Source organism: Dasypus novemcinctus, chromosome X, assembly GCF_030445035.2.
Source record: "Dasypus novemcinctus isolate mDasNov1 chromosome X, mDasNov1.1.hap2, whole genome shotgun sequence".
In the NCBI taxonomy this organism is placed as follows: domain Eukaryota; kingdom Metazoa; phylum Chordata; class Mammalia; order Cingulata; family Dasypodidae; genus Dasypus; species Dasypus novemcinctus.
This window is the reverse complement of record NC_080704.1, coordinates 148,849,205-148,871,090: the sequence shown is the minus strand read 5'-3', so window position 1 is coordinate 148,871,090 and position 21,886 is coordinate 148,849,205. Positions and strand designations below refer to the sequence as shown.

The window sequence follows — 21,886 nt, the reverse complement described above, 5'->3', positions numbered from 1 at the left end:
ATGTAGAAACAAAGATTATTAGTATGGAAATATAAGGGTAAAAAAGTCAAAAATAAAATATGACATATAAAAAAAATGGATAAAATACTTGAATTAAGAACTGCCTATACAGTCATATCATTGACTATTGATGGATTAAAATCCCTAGACAAAAGACATATATTGGCCAAATGGATAACAATATATGATTCATCTATATGCTGTCTGAAAGAGATTCAAATTAAATTCAAGGACAAAAGTTAGTTGAAATTGAAAGCTTGGAAGAAATACATTTCATGCAAAAAGTAACAAAAAAAGATTTGGGGGACCTATACTGAAAGCAGAAAAAATACTCTTTAAATGCAAAACAGTTTTAAGTGATAAAGAAGCATGTTATATATGAATAAAAGGGTTGGTCCATCAAAAAGAAATAACAACCATAAATATTTATACACCTAACCATGATGCACCAAAATGCATGAAAAAAATTGAAGGGAGAAGTAAATGTCGCTATAATAATAGTTGGAGACTTCATTACACCATTCTCAACAATAGAACTTCTAGACAGAGAATCAACAAGGAAAAAGAGAACTTGATAAATGAAACAGACCTAACAGATATATACAGAATAATCCACCCATAGACAAAAGGATATACATTCTTCTCAGGAGCACATTGCTCATTCTCCAAGATAGACCAAATGTTGGGTCACAAAATAATCCTCAATAAATTTTAAAATATTGAATTTAGACACGCACTTTCTCTGGCAATAATGGAAATAAACTGAAAATCAATAACAGGCTCATTCTGAAAATTTCAAGAATATATGGAGGTTAAAAAAATCTTAGACATTGGGTCAAAGAAGAAAGGAATAAAAGTAAGCAAATAACATGAAATTAATGAAAATGAGAACATACTATATCAACATTTGTGAGATGCAATGAAGGCCGTACTGAGAAGAAAATTTATAACCATAAATACCTACATCAAAAAAGAAGAAGGAGCAGACATGGCTCAAGTTGATTCAAGTTGATTGAGCACCCACCTTTCACATGAGAGGTCCTGGGTTTGGTTCTCGGTGCCTTCTGGAAAAAAAAAAACCAAAAACAAACAAAAAGCAAAATAAACAAAAAAACCAACTCAAGGAAGTTGATGTGGTTCAGAATTTGAGCACAGCTGCCCACTTACTAGGTCCTGAGTTCATTTCCTGGCCCATGGTACCTCAAAAATAAAGCCATGACACATGGGTCAGGAGTTCAGTGCTTTGCCAGTGGGCCCGACTTTGGAATTTGTGCTCCTGAATGTGATGGAGTTGTACTCAGATGTGGCCTCTACACATGCCTCTTCTGTCACTTTTACTGAGCCTGTGCTTGTCACTGGGGTTAATGTATGTTCAGGAAACGAATCTCTGGACTGTCCATGGGCCAGCTGGGCCGTGATCCTCAGCACAGTTGCAACACCTACTGTCAGGTTCACTGGACTTACACAGATCAGCTAACAGGGAGGTGAGGATGGTCAACTACCACACCAGGGAACCAAAAGAGCATACAACTGCAAGCAGGAGAATCCGATCCATCAGCCATGTGGAATCTAAGCTCTCTCTCTCGATTTAGAGGTGGAGTGAACATCACCATCCCAGGGTCCTCAGGATGGAGGAATAAAATATGGATTAGAATGGATTTACTGGTATTCTACTATAAAACTATTGTGACTCTAGTAATGGATGAAACTGTATCATTGATCTGGAGACAGTGGCCATGGGAGTTGCTGAAGGCAGGGAGAGGGAAAAAGAGGTGTGATGTGGGGACATTTTCAGGACTTGGAGTTGTCCTGAATGGTACTGCAGGGACAGAGGCAGGACATTATATATCCTGCTGTAACCCTCTGAATGGACTGGGAGAGAGTATAAATTAAAATATAAACTGCAATCCATTCTGTGTAGCAATGCTCCAAAACGTAATGCAATGAATGTACCACACTATTGAAAGAAGTTGTCAATGTGGGAGGGGGTGTGGGCAGTGAGGTATATGGGAACCTCATATTTTTTAAAGTAATACTTTGTGTGATCTGCATACCTTTCAAAACTAATAAAAAATGAAAAAAGAGGAATTAATACCAATTCTGCTCAAATACTTCCAAAAAATCAAAAAGGAGGGAATACTACCTGACTCGTTTTATGAAGGCAACATCTAATATCAGAGCCAGATAAAGATGTTACAAGAAAGAAAATTATGTACCAATTACTCTAATAAATATAGATGCAAAATTCCTCAACAAAATACTTAAAATTGAATCCAATAGCACCTGAAAGAACTAACACCATGATCAAATGACTTTTATCCCAGGTATGCAAGGGTGGTTCAATGTTAGAAAGTCAATTAATATAATACACCACATTAACAAATCAGGGGAAAAAAACACATGATGATCTCTTTTGAGGCAGAAAGGCATTTGATAAAATCCAGCAGCCTTTTTTCATAAAACTTTTTGAAAAATAAGAATAGAAGGAAACTTCAACAACATGATAAAGTTCCCTTTTAGCTCTGGAGGACAAGAATACACACTATCAACTCTAGTATTCAATATTATGCCAGAAGTTGTGGCTAGGGCAATTAGGCTAGAAAAGAACTAAAATGCATCCAAATTGAAAAGGAAGAAGTAAAACTTTCACTATTTGCAGAGGACATGATCCTTTATACAGAGTGTCCCTAAATTTACAATAAAGCTACCAGAGATAATAAATGAATTCAGAAAAATGGTGGGATGTAAGACCAATGCACAAAATCCAGTAGTGTTTGTCTACACTAATAATGAACAATCTGAACAGGAAATCAAGAAAAAAATTCCATTTACAAGCAACTAAAAGAATCAAATATATAGGTAATAATTTTCATCAAGGATTTATAGGAACTGTACACAGAGCACTATAACACATTGCTAAAAGAAATCAATGGAGACCTAAATGAATGGAAGGATATCACATGTTCATGGATTGGAAGACTAAATTTTGTCAAAATGCCAATTCTGCCTAAATTAATTTACAGATTCATTGCAGTCCCAATTAGGATGCCAAATGCCTATTTTGCAGAAATGGAAAAGCCAAGTATCAAATTTATTTGGAAGGATAAGGGACCTTGAAGAGTGAAAAATATGTTGAAAGAGAAAAAATGGGAGACTCACACTGCCTGACTTTAAAACATATTACAGAGCTACAGTGGACAAAGTAGCATGGTACTGGCATAAAAATAGATATATTGACCAATGGAATCAAATTGAGGACTCAGAAATAGCCCCTCACATCTATGGTAAATTGATTTTTTATAAAGCTGCCAAGGCCATCCAACTGGGACAGAAGAGTCTCTTCAACAAATGGTGCTGGAAGAAATGGGTATCCATATTCAAAGGAATGAAAGAGGACTCTAATCACATGCCTTATTCAAAAATCAAGTCTAAATGATTCAATGACCTAAATATAAGTGCCAAGACCACAAAACCAAAATTCTTAGAAGAAAACGTAGGCAAACATCTTCAAGAACTTGTGGTAGGCAATGGTTTCTTAGACCTTACACCCACAACATGAGCAATGAAAGAAAAAAAGATAAATGGGACCGCCTCAAAATGGAATACTTTTTGGACATGGTGGACGATGGGTATGGGGAAAGGCAGGAAGAGATGAGAGGTGGAGGCGTCTTTGGGACATGGAGCTGCCCTGGATGGTGCCTCAGAGGTAATCACCGGACATTGTAAATCCTCACAGGGCCCACTGGATGGAATGGAGGAGAGTATGGGCCATGATGTGGACCATTGTCTATGAGGTGCAGAGGTGCCCAAAGATGTACTTACCAAATCCAATGGATGTGTCATGATGATGGGAACGAGTGTTGTTGGGGGGGGGAGAGGGGGGGTGGGGGGGTGGGGTTGAATGGGACCTCACATATATATTTTTAATGTAATATTATTGCAAAGTCAATAAAAAAAATCTTGATGAAAAAAAAAATGGAATACTTTTGTGCTTCAAAGGACTTTGTCAAGAATGTGAAAAGGCAGCCTGCGCAACCAGAGAAAATATTTGAATACCATATATCCTATAAGGGTTTAATATCCGGAATATATAAAGAAGCCCTAAAACTCACCAATGAAAAGATAATCACTCCAATTACAAAATGGACAAAATATTTTGATAGTTTTCCAAAGAGGAAATACAAATGGCTAAAAAGCACATGAAAAAAATGCCCAATATCACAAGCTATTAAGGAAATGCAAATCAAAATGACAATAAGATATAATTTTACATCTACTACTATAGCCACTACTAAAAAAAGAGAAAAATACAAATATTGGAGAGAATATGGAGAAATGGAAATGCTTATTCATTGCTGGTGGGAATTTTAAATGGAGAAGCCACTGTGGAAGACAGATTGGTGGTTCCTCAAGAAGCTAAATACAGCATTACCATATGATCCAAAAATCCTGCCTCCTAAGTATATACCTAGAAGAACTGAAAGCAGGGATTTGAACAGACATTTGCACACTAATGTTCATAGCAGCATTATTCACAATTGCCAAAATGTGGAAGCAACCCAAATGTTCATCAGCTGATGAATGGAAAAACAAAATGTGGTAAGTACATATGATGGAATATTATTCAGCTATAAGAAGGAATTAAGTCCTGATGCTTGTGACAGTGTGAATGAGCCTTAAGGACATTACTTTGAGTGAAATAAGCCAGACACAAAAGTTAAAATATTGCATCATCTTAGAAATATGAACTAAGTCTCATGATCAAACTCAGGTTGTTAAAATGTGAAATATAGGTTACTAGGAAGTAGGATTCGGGTGGGTAGCGGGAGCTGTGATTAATTTTTGCAGAATATTTAATTAGGTTGATTTAAATGTTCAAAAGTGGGTAGAGGTGTTCAGAGCAAATTACTGTGAGTGTAATTAACAGTGCTGAATTATATGTGTGATTGGGATTGAAAGGGAAGTTTTAGGGTAATGTATGTCACTAGAAGGAAGGCCTAGAGGATAAATATGGGACTGTATAATATAGTGAAACCCTGTTCTGGACAATGACTGGGCTCAGTGGCACAAATATAAGAATATTCTTTCATGAACTAGAACAAAGGAATGTCACTTTTACAAGATATTAATAATAGGGTGGTATATGGGAAAATACACCTAATGCAATCTATAGACTATAGTTAACAGTACTCTTTGAATATTCTTTTATCAATTTTAACAAGTTAACATACAAATGCTAAGTGTCAATAATAAGTTGGGATATGGGGTTTTTCTTTTTGGGGCAATGAAAATAATTTTAAAATTATTTTAGTGATGAATATACAACTCTGTCATTATATGAAGAACCATTAATTGTAGACATAGGATGATTTCCATGGCATGTGAATATATCTCAGTAAAACGGATTAAAAAATGTGCTATCATCGATTGTAACAAATTTTCCGCACCAATGCAAGATGTTGGTGGTGGGGTGGTATTGAGAATTCTGTATTTAATGGATGATTCATCTGTAAATCCACAACGTCTCTAATGAAAAGAAAAAAAAATGAAAGTAAGCCTGTCCATCAATCAATAAATGGATAAACATAGTGTGGTATATATACACAATGGAACATTTTTCAGCCATAAATAGGAATGAAGTTCTTATACATGTGACAACATGGATGAATCTTGAAGATATAGTGTTGAGTGAAATAAGTCAGACCAACAATGAAAAATATTGCATGATCTTACTGATATGAAGTAATTAGGATATGTCAATTCATAGAACTAAAAACTAAAAAACAGATTATCAGGGTCTAGGGTGCATGTAGGGAATCAGGAATTAATACTTAATTTTTACAGTGGGTACAGGGAATGGGGAATTAATTGTTAAATTTTACATTTTCTTTTCAATGATGGAAAAGTTTGGTAGTGGATGGTGGTTACACCTTGTGGAAGTAATTAACAATGCAGAAATATATATTTAAAAGGGAAAAAGGGAAAATTTAGGTTTTCTATATGTTACTATATTAGAACAACATTTTTTTAAATCCATAGGACTGTACAACAAAAGCAATGAATGCTAAATTGTGCTAAGTCATGGATTATAGATAATAGTACAAGTATATAAATGCAGACAGTAGCAAGTCTTAGGAAAATGTGGAGAAATTGCAACACTTACACATAGCTGGTAGGATCTTGGGATGGGAAATGGTGCAGCAATTATGGGAAAAAGCTTGGCATTTACTCAAATTTGAAACAAAGTGTGTCTATTTGTCCTAGCAATTCCACAGCTAGATATTTACCAAAGAAAAATGAAAACATATATCCACAAAAATCTTGTACAAAAATATTCATAGCAGCATTATTGCCAATAACCAAAAAGTGGAACAACCCAAATATCCATTAGCTGATGAAGCATAAATACAATATGATTATATCCCTACAATACATTATTTGTCAATAAAAGGGATCTAGGTATCTACGCATAATATAATGTGAATGAACATTGAAAAACTATGCTGTGAAAGAAGCCAGTCACTTGAGGCCACACATCACATGATTCCATTTATATGAAATATCCAGAATAGACAAATTTGTAGAGACAGACTGCCTCAGACTGGGGGCTAGGGTGAATTGGGGAGTGACTAAATGTTCTAAAAGTAGATAGTGGTTGTTGTTTCACTACTTTGTTAATGTTCTAAAAAACATTGGTTCATACATTTTAGATGGGTGAATTTTGTAGTATGTAAATTATACTTCAATAAAGTTTTTTTTAAAATGAAAGAAGAGAAAGAAAGATAGATTGGCTATGTTAGTTTCAAACATAAACTTGAAAACAAGCAGTATTAACAGGGATTAAAAGAGCTATTACATAACGATGAAGGGCTTAATTCACCAAGGAAACATAAGAACCCTAAATGTGTATGCATCTAAAAGAGCATCAAAATAGATGAGACAAATACAGAATGAAAAAGAATTAAACAAATCCGCGTTGATAGTTGATGATTTCAATACTCCTTCCACAGTAACTGATAGAACAAGTATAGAAATAATCAGGGAATATATAGATGACTTGAAAGATACTATTAAATGACTTGCACTCATTGATATTGTGCTCATTGAAATCTCACTACCAAAACCAATAGAATAAGCATTATTTTCACATTCACATGACAAGTAAAACCAGATTTCTTACTCACAAAACAAACTTGAACATTTGAAATATCTTATTCACTAAAAAAACATGTTGACAACACGGAATTAAATGAGAAATTAATAGCAGAAGGATATAGAAACACCCTAAATAGTACAAAATTAATAAAATGACTTGATTTTCCTCATGAACAGGAAGGAAAAGTACACTAAATTTACCATCCTACTTGAAAAGTGGATGAAACAATAGTTCTCAAGACATTGGATATCATGTAACAAAGGGATTGTGATCCTTGAAAGAAATGAAACAAATGAGACAATCCCTGAAATTACTCCAAACTTAATACCCGGCAAAGATTCCAGGGAACTGCAAAACTTCAAGAATGAGTTTCCCTTAAATTTTGTGTCCTAGGCCTATCAATCTATACATTCTATTCCTGAAAATGGAAGAATATCTCAGGAACCTTGGGTTACAGAAAGATTTCTTAGAAATGACATGAAAAACACTATCAAAGAAAGAAAAAAACAATAAACCAGACTTGAAAATTTAAAATCTTCTCTTCAAAAGACACCATTAAGAAAATGAAAGACAAGCTTTAGGTGGAGGGAAAATATCCAGAATGTATAAGCAACTTTCAAAACTCAAAATAAATTTTGTTAAAAAAGGGAAAAGGGACTTTTGTTCAAAGAAATAATGGCATAATGCTCCAGGATCCCGTTCCCCCACAAAATCTTTAAACAACTAGCCAAAATTTGTAGAGACATCTTCCTCAAAACTCTAGGAAACAATTAAATCATTGCAGTAGCTTCTTGATAGTCAAATCAAGAAAATGAAACTTTAAAATATGCAAAAGAGGCCCTTGATGGCCCCTCCTCCACACTGTCCATGGCACAGTGTTGATCCAGTCTGTCCTCCTATTGTGAGTCACTAACTCAATTCTGGAGGAAGCAGCATAATCTCACCGCACATACTGGGGTACCTATTTAGCATTTCCAATCTATCAGGTGTAAACCTTAAAGATTGAACCAGGAAATGATAATCTGGTTTGTTCTCTTAGAATTTTCCTTGCAGGCATAAGCGACTTATTAATAGTGAAAGCAGTGTAAGAAACAAATGAAGGTTACCTGATTTAAGACAAACAATATTATACCTGTGCCAGCAGGTACGGGGGGGAGGAAAAGATTCTATTTCATAATGAGTGGAAAGGTAATATAAATTCCTTTAAATGGGGAAATTCCTAAAGCCAAAAGTGAGCAAAAGTCCAGGACAAGATGCAGTCTCTCTGAAAAGATGAAGAGGACTCTGTGTTTCAATTCTTACTTCAAGATGATCTTCTTTATAGGAGTATTAAACTCTGAAGGAGAGCACCAGCAAATGTACAGCTGATTTACAAAGAAAAGTGGTTTTTGTATTGGTTTGTTTATTTTTGTTAATATCTGGCACTCAAGGAAATATCTGCCATATCACTACATAGATAAAACCTCAAGGAACAGAGAACTCAAGGACTAAATCCAGAGTTAATTAAAACTTTCTGTGATGGTTAGACTTATGTGTCAACTTGGCCAGGTGATGGTACCCAGTTGTTTGATCAAGCAAGCAATGGGTTAATTGTAATACATAGGTTTTCATGGAATTAAATCATCAGTGAGTTGATTACATCTATGGCTTACTACGTCTGTAATCAACTGAGGAGATTGCCTTCAGCAATGAGAGAAGTCTCATCCAATATGTCGATGGCCTTAAAAGGAGAAATGATCATTTCAACAGACAGAAGAGAGAATTCCCATTTTTATTTCAGACAGCCAAGTTCTCCTGCGGAATTCACAAAGACCTTCATCAGAGTTCCTGACTTGCATACTGCCCTACAGAATTTGGATTCATGCATCCACATGGTCATGTAAGGTAGTTTTAGGAAATCAGAACATATTTACAGATTTCTCCTGTTGGTTCTGTTTTCCTGGAGAACCCTGACTAATACACTTTCAAATTTTAAATTGTACAGTATGTAATAAAATGTTACATGACAGAAAAAGAAACAAGAAATGCGGACCCTTCCAAAGTACCAAGATAAAAACTCAGAAACCATCAATGAAGAACAATCTTTGGATGTACAGGACAAAGATTGTAAAATAATGATCTTCAATATGCTCAAGGTGATACAAGAAAATATTGAGAAGGAACTAAAAGATATTAGAAAATGATGAATAAACAGTATGAGAATCTCAATAAAGTATTAGAAAATTCAAAAGGACTGAACATAAATACTGGAGTTGAAGACCACAATAATTGAAATGAAAGATTCCCCCATAGCATTTAAACAGCAGACTGGAGCTTGAAGAATAATTAGTAAACATGAAGATAAAATGATTGAAATTATTTAGTATGAGGAACAGAAGAAATAAGAATGAAGAAAAGTGAACAAAACCTAAGAGACCTCTGGGACAAGGCTCAATTATACACATTATGGGAGTCCCAAAAGAAGAAGAAAGAAAGAGACAGAAGGAATTTTAGAAGAAATAATGGTCGAAATTTCCAAAATTTATCAAAAGACATACATATATTTATTTATTTATTTATTTATTTATTTATTTATTTATACATATTCAAGAAGCCCAGTGAACCCTAAAGAGGATAAAGTCAAAGATAATCACTCCCAGACACAGAGTAACCAAACTCTCTTATGCCAAAGACAAGGAGAGAGTTCTCAATGCTGCAAAAGAATTGCAGTGTCAGGTGTAAGGGAATTGTATGCTATAGGGAGTTCTTCAGGGGGAAAGGAAAGGACACTGGGCAGTATATTGAAGCAGAATAAACAAATAATGTCCTCTGGAAAGATAACCATATGGATAATTACAAATGCCCAGACTATTGTATTGTATTCTTTTTATATGTAACTCCACTTTTTACTTCTTATAGGCTCTAAAATTCATATTCATAAAATATAATGATAAATCAATGGTTTGGGGCATATACTGTATAAAGATATAATTTGTAACAAGTACAACAAAAGGGAGCTACAAAAGGATATAGGACCAGTGTATGGGTATGTTTTAATGTTAAGTTGGTATCAAATCAAATGTGATTGTTATAGATTTAGAATGATATATTTAAGCCCCATGGTAACCAAAAACAATATATTTGAAAAATAAATAAAAGAAATGAGAAAGGAATCAAAATGGAACAAAACATAATATTAAATAAATATGAAAGTGATATTAATGGAAAGAAACTTACAAAGACCAAACAGCAAAATGGCAGTAGAAAGTCCTGCATTATTAGTAGTTCTTTAATTATAAATGGATTGAATGCTCCAAGTAAAAGGCAAATTGGGAGAATAGATAAAATTGCATGACCCAACTATATGCTTCATAAAAGAAATTCACTTTAAATTGAAAGAAACAAGTAGGTTGAAAGTGAAAAGATGGAAAAATATACCATTCATAGAAACCAAAAGGGAACTCAGATAGCTATATTAGTATCAGATAAAACAGACCTTAAAAACCTGTTACAATGGACAGAAATGGTCACTATATACAGAATAAGGAGTCAATTGAACAAGAAGATTTAACAATTATAAATATATAGTTTTCTAATGGCAGAACCCCAAAATACATGAAGCAAATATTGGCAAATTAGAAGAGAGAGATAGATCTATATAAGTAATAGAAGACTTCACTGCACCACTTTCAGTAATGGATACAATTTCCGGACAGAAGATCAATGAAGAAATAGAAGTCTTGAACAATGGTATAAACAAACTAGACCTTTTAGACAGTTATAGAACACTTCATACAACAGCAGTAGAATATGCATTTTTCTGTTGTGCACATGGTTCATTCTCAAGGATAAACCATATGTTGTGCAACAAAACAAGTCTCAGTACATTTTAAATTGCTGGAGACATACAATGTATCTTCTCCAAACAAAATAGGATGTATCTAGAAAAAAAATAAGAGAACTAGAAAAGTCAGAATTATGTGGAAATTAAATAACACACTCTTAAACAAACAATGGGTCAAAGAATAAATCAAAAGGGAAATTAGGAAATATTTTGAGGTGAAAGAAAATGAAAATATAAGAGAGTAAAAATTATGGAATACAACAAAAACCATGCTGAAAAGGAAATTGATAGCTCTAAATGCTTACATTAAAAAATAAGAAAGATCTCATATAAGAGGCCTAACCTCACACCTGAAGGATCTAGAAAAAGAAGAGCAAACTGAATCCAAAGTGAGCAGAAGGAAGTAAATAACAAAGATTAGATCAGAGATAAATGAAATAGGGAATAATTAAACTAAATAGAGGATAAAAATACAAAAGTTGGTTCCTTGAAAAGATCAATAAAATGGACAAAGGTTTAGCTAGACTGATGAAGAAAAAGAGAGGATAAATAAAATCAGAAACTAAAATGGGGCCTTTAATACCGATCTAAAATAAAAATGAATATGAGAATACTATGAACAATTGTACACCAAGAAATTGTATAATCTAGATTAAATGGAAAAATTACTAGAAACACAAAAGCTACATGTACTTACTCAATAAGAAATTTTTTAAAAATTCAGAAACCAATGCCTGGTAAAGAGATTGAATCAGTAAGTAAAAATGTCACAAGAAAATAAGCCCAGGACCAGATGGCTTCACAAGGGAATTTTATCAAACACTCCAAGAGGAATTAATACCAATCCTGCTCAAACTCTTCCAAATAAATGAAGAGGATAGAACACTCCAAAACTCATTCTATGAAGCCCATGTTATCCTAATACCAAAACCAGATAAAGATACCACAAGAAAAGAAATTCCCAAACATCTGAATACAGATGGAAAATCTCAGGAAAATATTAGAAACCAGAATCCAATAGCATATTAAAGAATCATACATAAGATCAATTGATTTAAGCCCAGGTGTGCAAGTGTTCTTGAACATAAGAAAATCAATTAATATAGCACACTACACTAATAGAACAAAAGACAAAAAACACACAATCATCCCAATTAATGTAGAAAAGGCATTTGACAAAATCCAGCACTCCTTCTTAAAAAAAAAAAAAAACAACAACTTTAGAATACTAGGAATAGAAGAAAACTTCCTCAATATAAATAAAGTGTATATATGAAAAACCCAACACTACCATCATATTCATTGTTTAAACACTGAAATCTTTCCCTTTAAGATCAAGAACAAGCCAAGGATGCCTACTGTCACCAGTGTTATTCAACGTTTTACTGGACATTCTAGCCAGAGCTATTAGGCAGGAAAAAGAAATAAAAGATATCCAAATTAGAAAGAAAGAAGTAAAACTTTCCATATTTTCAATTGCATGATCCTTCATACAGAAAATCCTGAAAAAATTCCATAACAAAGTTCCTAGAGCTAAAAAATAAACTCAGCAAAGTGGCAGGATTCAAGATCAACACCACAAAATCTGTCATATTCTATGCGTTAATAATGAACAATCTGCAAAGGAAATCAAGAAAAAAATTCCTTTTACAATAATAACTAAAATATTTAAATATTGAGGAATACATTTAACCAAGGATGCAAAAGACTTGTACATGCAAAACTATGAAATGTTGCTAAAATCAACAAAAGAAGATGTAAATAAATGGAAGGACATTATATATTCATGGATTTGAAGACTAAATATCATTAAGATGTCAATTATCCCCAAAGCATTTTACAGAGTCAGTACAATCCCAATCAAAATTCCAGCAGTCTTGTTCACAAGAATGATAAAATTAGTCATCAAATTTATATGAAGGGAAAGGGATCTCAAATAGCCACAACAATATTGAAAAATAATGAAGTTGGAAAACTCATACTTCTCAATTTTGAAACTTATTATACAGTCACAGTAAACAGACAGCATGGTATACAACACAAGGACAGCATATTGGCCAATGGAATTTAATTCAAAATTTAGAAATTAACCCTCACATCTATGGTAAATTCATTTTATTACAAGCTATAATTTTTTCTTTATTTTTAAAGAAGATTTAGATTACATAAATGTTACATCAACAATATAGGGAATTCCAATATACCCTACTCCCACCCCATCCCACAATTTCCCTCATTAACAGCATTTCTCATTAGTGTGGTCAATTTGTTACAATTGATTAACAAATATTGATGCATTGCTACTAACTATGGTTTATAGTTTACATTATGCGTTACACTTTACACCACACAATTTTATAGGTTTTGACAAAATGTGTAATGGCCTGTATCTGTCACTGTAATGTCATGTAAAACAATTCCAATGTCACAAAAATGCCCAAGGTTATATCTATTCTTCCTCCCCCCAGATCCTCTGGTGATCAGTGCCTTTATATCAATGTTACAAGTCCTTCCATTACTAGAATAATAATGTCTATTTTAATCCATCATTGCATTCTCCCCTTATGATTATTCATTCCTCAGTTTTGAGGATATGGAGATGGTGATTCCCACTCTGATTATGATTTAGAGAAAACTTAGATCCCAAGGGTCAGCTGATGAAATGGTGATGCTTGCTGTTGTAGATACTTCTGTTTTGGGGGATGGGTGTTGTCTATCATCATCCTTTTGTTATTTGTTCTTGGTGAGTCGGATGAACTGAAGAGTAGGTGTTGGCTGCCATGGTGCTCAGATTCAGGTCTTAACTGGCATATGAACGGATCAAAGATTTAATTTTCTGAGACATATGTTTAAGGGATATAGTGCTGATTCTAGGTTCAAATAAAAGAAGCAGAAAAGCCATGTGCAGGAAAATTATAAATGAGGCTAACTCTGATATCTTGGGGAAATAGGTTACCATGACATTCCAAAGTAAGGCCCAACAATGGGGCGCTGATTTCATGGGGTTCTCTGCACTGCCTACAGTGTCCAGAAGTGTCAAGATCTCTCAGAAGCCCCCCCTGCTTCAGGGACTATTTAATGTAACAATCAATGAGGTCCTCCTGAGATATGCATAGGTGTAACCACTAGAATGACTTCTCAAATCATTTTGAAATCTCTTAGGCATAAATCTTCCTTTGCATTTAATATTTTCCCTTTTTGGTCTAGGTCTTTTTCCAACTGCATTGCTAGTTGGTGCATGGTAATAAGCACTCAGTGCCAGGGAAGATTATCCCCTGGAGTTATGTCCCATGCCAGTGTGAGGGGAAGGTTTATATGCTGAGTTTGTCTTAGAGAGAGGCCACATTTGAGCAACAAGGAGGCTTTCAAGAGGAAACTCTTAGGCAGTATATAATATTAGGCTAAGTTTCAAATTCACAAGAACAAGGTTCATAAGAATAAGCATCAATACTGAGGGTAAGGCATAATGATCTGTCATCCTTCACTAGTCACTGCCCACGTACTATAGAGATTCTTTTTTATCTATTAGAGAGTGTAGCAGGACTCTCCAGGATGGGATGGGAATTCAATATTTTTTCTGTTGTTGTGTGGGTCTCTACCCAAGAAGACAACACCCCATGACCAGTTAAACCCATTCACATTACATTTAGGCATACCCCAGGTGCACCCCTCACTACACATCCCCTACCACCAACACCTGGCACAGTAATCCTCCCCTGCTACAGATGCAAAACTTCTGCAATCCAAAACCACCCCAAAACAAAGTAAAAAAATATAAAAATGATAAACTATAGAAAAAGTAATAAAAATCAAATAAAATACAAAAAAAATTTGCATTCTGTCTTTTGTCGCTATGTTATCTTTTATTTTTTTATTTATTTTTTTATTGACTTTGTAATAATATTACATTAAAAATATATATGTGAGGTCCTATTCAACCCAACCCCCCCCACCTCTCCCCCCACCCCCCAGCAACACTCATTCCCATCATCATGACACATCCATTGGATTTGGTAAGTACATCTTTTTTTTTTTTTTACAGTTTTTTTTATTGATTTTGTATTAATATTACATTAAAAATATATATGTGAGGTCCCATTCAACCCTACCCCCCCACCCCACCTCTCCCCCTCCCCCAGCAACACTCGTTCCCATCATCATGACACATCCATTGGATTTGGTAAGTACATCTTTGGGCACCTCTGCACCTCATAGTCAATGGTCCACATCATGGCCCATACTCTCCTCCATTCCATCCAGTGGGCCCTGTGAGGATTTACAATGTCCGGTGATTGCCTCTGAAGCACCATCCAGGGCAGCTCCATGTCCCAAAGACACCTCCACCTCTCATCTCTTCCTGCCTTTCCCCATACCCATCAGCCACCATGTCCACTTTTCCCAATCCAATGCCACCTCTTCTATGTGGACATTGGATTGGTTGTGTCCATTGCACCTCTATGTCAAGAGGAGGCTCAGATTCCACATGGATGCTGGATGCAATCCTCCCACTTTCAGTTGTAATCACCCTAGGCTCCATGGTGTGGTGGTTGTCCTTCTTCTACTCCATCTTAGCTGAGTGTGGTAAGTCCAATAAATCAGATTGTAGGTGCTGGAGTCTGTTGAGGCTCAGGACCTGGCTATCACATTGTCAGTCCAGAGAAGATGTTATCTTTTATGTAGAGTGGCAATTTCTTCTGTATGTTCCCCCAGTATCTTTTTTTTTTCAATTTAATTTCAAGGAAGCTTTAGGTTACAGAAAAGTAACACAGACCATATAAGGGGTTCCTATATACCTCACTGCCTCCCCCCTCACACTTTTGACAACTAATAACACCCTATGTGAGTATGGTACACTTGTTACAAATGATGAAAAAATATTGAAGCATTGCTACTAACCATGGTCAATGGTTTATTTTTTTTTCACTCACTTTTGAAGAATTTAATCAAGATTGCTGTTAGTTCTTTTTAGAATAATTGGTAGAATTCACCCGTGAAGCCATCTGGTTCTGGGCATTTCTTAATTGGAAGGTTTTTGGTGACTAATTGAATATTGTTACTTGTGATTGGTCTGTTCAGTTTATCAATTTCTTATTTCATCAATGCAGGCTGCTTGTGTGTTTCTCCAAATTTGTCCATTTCATCTGTTATGCATCTTGTTGGCATATAATTTTTCAATGAACCCCATTACGATAATCTTTATTTCTGTGGAATCAGTAGTGATATGCCCTGTCTCATTTTTTAGTTTATGTATTTTCATCTTTGCTCTTTTTTTTGTTAGGCTAGCTAACAGTTTGTAAATTTTATTAATCTTCCAAAGAACCAGCTTTTGGTTTTTGTTAATTTTTTGAGTCCTTTTTTATTCTTAATTTCATTTAGTTCTGCTCTAATCTTTGTTGTTTCCTTCTTTCTGCTTGCTTTGGAATTAATTTGTTGTTCTTTTTCTAGTTCCTCCAGGTATGCAGTTAGGTCTTTATCTTTAGCTCTCTCTTCTTTTTTAATATAGGCATTTATGGCTATAAATTACCCTCTCAGCAATGCTCTCACTCCATCCCATAGGTTTTGATATGTTATGTTCTCATTTTCATTTGTTTCAAGGTAGTTACTCATTTTTTTTGCAATTTCCTCCTTGGCCCACTGATTGTTTAAGAATGTGCCATTTAATTTCCATATTTTTTGCCTATTCTGTTTCTTTGCCCCTTATTAATTTCCTACTTCATTCCATTGCAGTTAGAGGAATAAATTTGTAAATTTCAGTATTTGTAAATTCATTGAGACAGTTTCTGTGACCTAACATGTGGTCAATCATGGAGAATGATCCAGGCACACTACAGCAGAATGTATATCCTACTGTATTTAGATGTAGTGCTATGTATATGTCTATTAGGTCTAGATCCTGTGATATACCATTCAAGGTCTCTCTTTCTTTATTAAACTTCTGTTGAGATGTTCTGTTTAAGGTTGATAATGGTGCATTATTGTCCCCACTATGGGACATCTATTTCTCCCCATAGTTTTTCCATTGTTTATCTCATGTATTTTCGGGCATCCTAGTTAGGTGCATAAATATTTATGATTGTTCTTTCTTGCAGGTAGATTAACCCTTTTATTAATATATTGTGTCCTTCTTTGTCTCTTTCAAGAGTTTTGCATTTAAAGTCTATTTTGTCCCATATTACTTTAAACATTCCCACCATTTTTGGTTACGGTTTGCATGTAAAATCCATTTCCAAACTTCCTTTGCAACCTCTTTGCATCCTTAGGTCTAAGTTGAATTTCTTGTAGACAGCATATATATGGGTCATACTTCCTTATTCATTCTCCCAATCTATGTCTTTTGATTGAAGAGTTTAATCCATTAACAATGCTATTACTGTCAAGGCAGTACTTACATTAGCCATTTTTTCTTTAGGTTTATATATGTCCCATTTTGCTTTTATTCCATTTTTTATCCTATTAGTAGGATAAACTGTACCTACTTTTTATTCTATCAACCTGCAGAACTCCTTTTAGTATTTCTTGAAGGACAGGTAACTTGTTGAAAAATTCTCTTGATTTCTGTATATCTGTGAATATTTGAACTCTCCCTCATTTTTGAATACCAGCTTTGCTGGATACAAAATTCTTGGCTGGCAGGTTTTTTTTTTTCCCTTTAGGACCTTAACTATGCTATAGCACTGCCTTCCCACCTCTGTGGTTTCCAGTGAGAACTCAGTGCTTAATCTTACCAAGCTTTCCTTGTATGTCATGAATCTTCTTTCTCTTGCTGCTTTCAGAATTCTCTCTTTGTCTTGGGCATTTGACAATTTGATAAGTACATGCCTCAGGTTATGCCTGTTAGGATTTATATTGATTGGAGTGTGCTGCACTTCCTGGACTTGTAAATCCATGTTCCTCAAAAGGATAGGGAAATTTTCAGCCATTATTTCCTCCAACACTGCTTTTTCCCCTTTCCTTTCTTTTCTCCTTCTTGAAGGCCTATAATGTGCATGTTTGTGAGTTTTGTGTTGTGATTCAATTCCCTGAGTCTCTGCTAGTTTTTTTTTTATATTTCCATCTATCTCTTCTATTGTCTGATTTCAGTTGTACTATCTTTGACGTCACTAATTCTTTCTTCTGCCTGATCAAATTTACTGTTATGTGATTCCAGTATATTTTTTATTTCTTCCATTGTGCCTTTCATCACCATCATATCTGTTATATTTTTATGTATGTTAATGATTTGTTCTGTATATTCCCCCTATGTCTTCTTACTGCCCATTATTTCTTCCTTCATTTCATTAAGCTGATTCATGATATTTGTTTGAACATCCTTGATTAGTTGTTCCACATTCTGTGTCTCTTCCTGTTTTTAGTTTGTTCATTAGAGTTGGCCATGTCTTTCAGTTTCTTAGTATGGCTTAAAATTTTTTGCAGGTTTTTAGGCATTTGTTTATCTTGTTTATCTTATTCAAGTGGTTAACTTCTCTTTCTACTCTAGGATTTTATTTCATTTTGTGTGTTAATTCTTCTTTGTCACTTAGTTTCACTTATTCTATATTCTCATAGATGTATTTTTGGTTTCAGGTTCTTTGTCTCTCTGCTCCCTTCCATCCTGGATGATACACAGCACTCTCCTGGTTGGCAAATCCCTGAGGCCACTCCCTCAGACAGCTTTTTGCCCTTCCTCTATTGTTTTTGTGAGAGTTAAGCTTTGACGCTCTACTTCAATGCCTTCCTCCCAGAAGTCTCCTAAATGATTTTTCCCCACTCTATGGGGAAAAAAGAGTCTCCATAATGAATTATTCTGTGAAAACTAGATATCTATAGGAAAAAGAATGAAGATAGATCCCTACTTCAGGCCATATCAAAAATTTATGCAAAATGGATCACAGACCTAATTATAGGAAAGAAAATATAAAACTCCTAGAATAAAGCTTAAGGAAACATCTTCAGTACTTTGTGTTAGGCATTGGTTTCTTAGACTTTATACCAAAAGCATGAGTGATAGAAGAAAACTTAGATAAATGGTATTTCACAAAAATTAAAATATTTTGCACATCAAAGGACTTCATAATGAAATTAAAAAGATAACTTTTGTACTGGGGAAAATTATGTGGAAAATATATATCTGATAATGTTTGAACAAAATATTTCAAATCCTATATATCAAGGCAGCATTGAGAGGGAAATTTTTAGCCTGCAGTGCTTAAAAAGAAAAATGAGCTAAAATTGGAGACCTAACTGCACACCTGGAGGAACTAACAAAAGAACAAGTTAATCCCAAACCAAAAGAAAGAAAAAATAAATTTCAGAGCAGAAAGAAATGAAAGTGAGAACAAAAAAAAATAGGCGAGATGGCGGCTGCTGAGGAGGTTGGCGAGGCTACGCAGGGCGGTGAGCCTGGGCAGCCCAAGCAGCCGCCACCCCCGCCGCCGCCACCGGAAGAGGAGATGGCGGACGAGGCCGCCGAGGCGGTGGCGTCCCCTATGGACCATGGGTTTCTGAGCCTGGACTTGCCCACCTATGTCCTGTACAGGGACAGAGCAAAATGGGCTGATATAGATCCAGTACCACAGAATGATGTCCCTAATCCAGTGGTCCAAATCATTTATAGTGAAAAATTTAGAGATGTTTATGATTATTTCCATGCTGTTCTGCAGCGTGATGAAAGAAGTGAGCGAGCTTTTAAATTAACCCGAGATGCTATCCAGTTCAATGCAGCCAATTATACAGGGTGGCATTTTTGGAAAGTTCTCTTAAAGTCACTTGAAAAGGATCTACATGAGGAAATGAACTACATCACTGCAATAATTGAGGAACAGCCCAAAAACTATCAAGTTTGACATCATAGGCGGGTATTAGTGGAATGGCAGCAAGATCCATCTCAGGAGCATGAATTTATTGCTGATATTCTTAATCAGGATGCAAAGAATTACCACTCTTGGCAGCATCAACAATGGATTATTCAGGAATTTAAATTTTGGGATAATGAGCTGCAATATGTAGACCAACTTCTCATAGAAGAGGTGAGAAATAACTCTGTCTGGAACCGAAGATACTTTGTATTTTCTAACACCACTGGCTACAATGATTCTGCTGTATTGGAGAGAGAAGTCCAGTACACACTGGAAATGATCAAACTAGTACCACATAATGAAAGTGCATGGAACTATTTGAAAGGGATTTTGCAGGATCGTGGCCTTTCCAAATATCCCAATCTGTTAAATCAATTACTTGATTTACAACCAAGTCATAGTTCTCCCTACCTAATTTCCTTTCTTGTGGATATCTATGAAGACATGCTAGAAAACCAGTGTGACAACAAGGAGGATGTTCTCAATAAAGCATTAGATTTGTGTGAAATCCTAGCAAAAGAAAGACCACTATAAGAAAGGAATATTGGTGATACATTGGAAGATCCCTTCAAAGCAAACACAGCACAGAAGGTGACGCACCAACCAATGCACAGCAATAACACCCACCAGAGGAAATGATGGAATGCTCTTGTCTTTTTAAGGGACTCTAATGCCAGAGATTAAAACTAAAGTGATCATTCACACCCCTTGTCTGTGTTGGTGTTAAACATGCGTTGCACAGGTGTTGCTTTTTAACAAGAATTAAGTGCAATGCTCCATGGGCGCTGCTGCTATTCAGACAAGCTCCAAATAATTTGGTTCTTTTAATGCAAAGTAATTTTGGAGGGCAAAAGAAAAAGTCTCATAAAGGAACTTTTGTAGTCCTTTCAACATTTAATCTAATCCCTTAGCATCAACTCCTCCCTAAAATGGCATATGAGTCATGATCTACAGCAGTAAAGATTACAGGTAATTTGTATGTAATGAATATGAGGTCACTTAAATTTAGGTTCTGTAAGCAGGGAATGCAATTGTTACTTTAGAACTTCTCTGCTGCACTGACAATATCTTGCTATTTCTGTAACCAACTAATGCCAAAAGAATGGTTTTGTAATAAAATTATAGATGTATCTAAAAAAAACAGATAATTTTAAAACAGAAAATTTTGTTCTTTGAGGCAACCACAACAATGGAAAGTGTTGGTTGTGGGGTAATGTATGGGAGCCCTGTATGCTGATATACATGTTCGCTTTGTAGGTTCACAAATTTTACTATACACTTATTTTTCTGTATATTCATATATGAATGATACAGTTCAATAGAATTTTATTTTTAAAAAGTGACTCACTCCTGCCATTTTCTGATTACTATATTAACATGATAAGGTTACCAATTTAGGCTTCTTCCTACCCTGGATCAAACGGAAGTACCACATGTAACAGATGAAATCAGCAGCACTAGTAAAAGGGGTCAATTAGTAGACTTGCTCTCAATAAGTCACAAGAATAAGAATGCCTGCTGCCTGAGTCTTCCCATCTTAACAGATAAAATTCTATGAAGAAGGATGATCAGGAGCAAAAAATATCCAATGACAAGATGGGATCTTTCCCTAAAAGCAGTTTCTTACAAGGCCTGAGAATTTTCCCCAAACCCAGAGACACATATGGCTGGGGTCCAATGGCAAATAGTGTCACACCACAATAAACACCTATCCAAGAAATGCTTCTCATCTCACAGTCAGGGAGGAGTCCTCAATTATAATCACTTGGCAAAGAAAACTCTCTTCTTCCCATGGACCAGAGAATCCTCTCCCTCCTTTTAATTCAGCAGGCAATCCAGCCAGAGAATTCCCTTCTGCTCCTTCCAGCAGCATTAGAAGGATCTGTAGAAACCTCAGCAACATGAAATAAACTGAGTAAACCAAAATAATACTCAATAGGCTAGGATAAAATATAACATCGTTAGAACCACAACCCAGAAAATTAGGCCAGGACATGTGGAACAATCCTAAACATGATGACAGCCTTCCAAAAATTAAAAAGAAATAGGATTCAGGAGAACCTGCAAGATGGC

At 35.1% G+C, this 21,886-nt stretch overlaps 1 pseudogene; it reads left to right on the top strand.

Annotated features, from left to right (window-relative positions):
* Positions 1–19,312: 19,312 nt before the first annotated feature.
* LOC101440770 (protein farnesyltransferase/geranylgeranyltransferase type-1 subunit alpha pseudogene) lies at positions 19,313–20,433 on the top strand (annotated as a pseudogene).
* Positions 20,434–21,886: the final 1,453 nt, after the last annotated feature.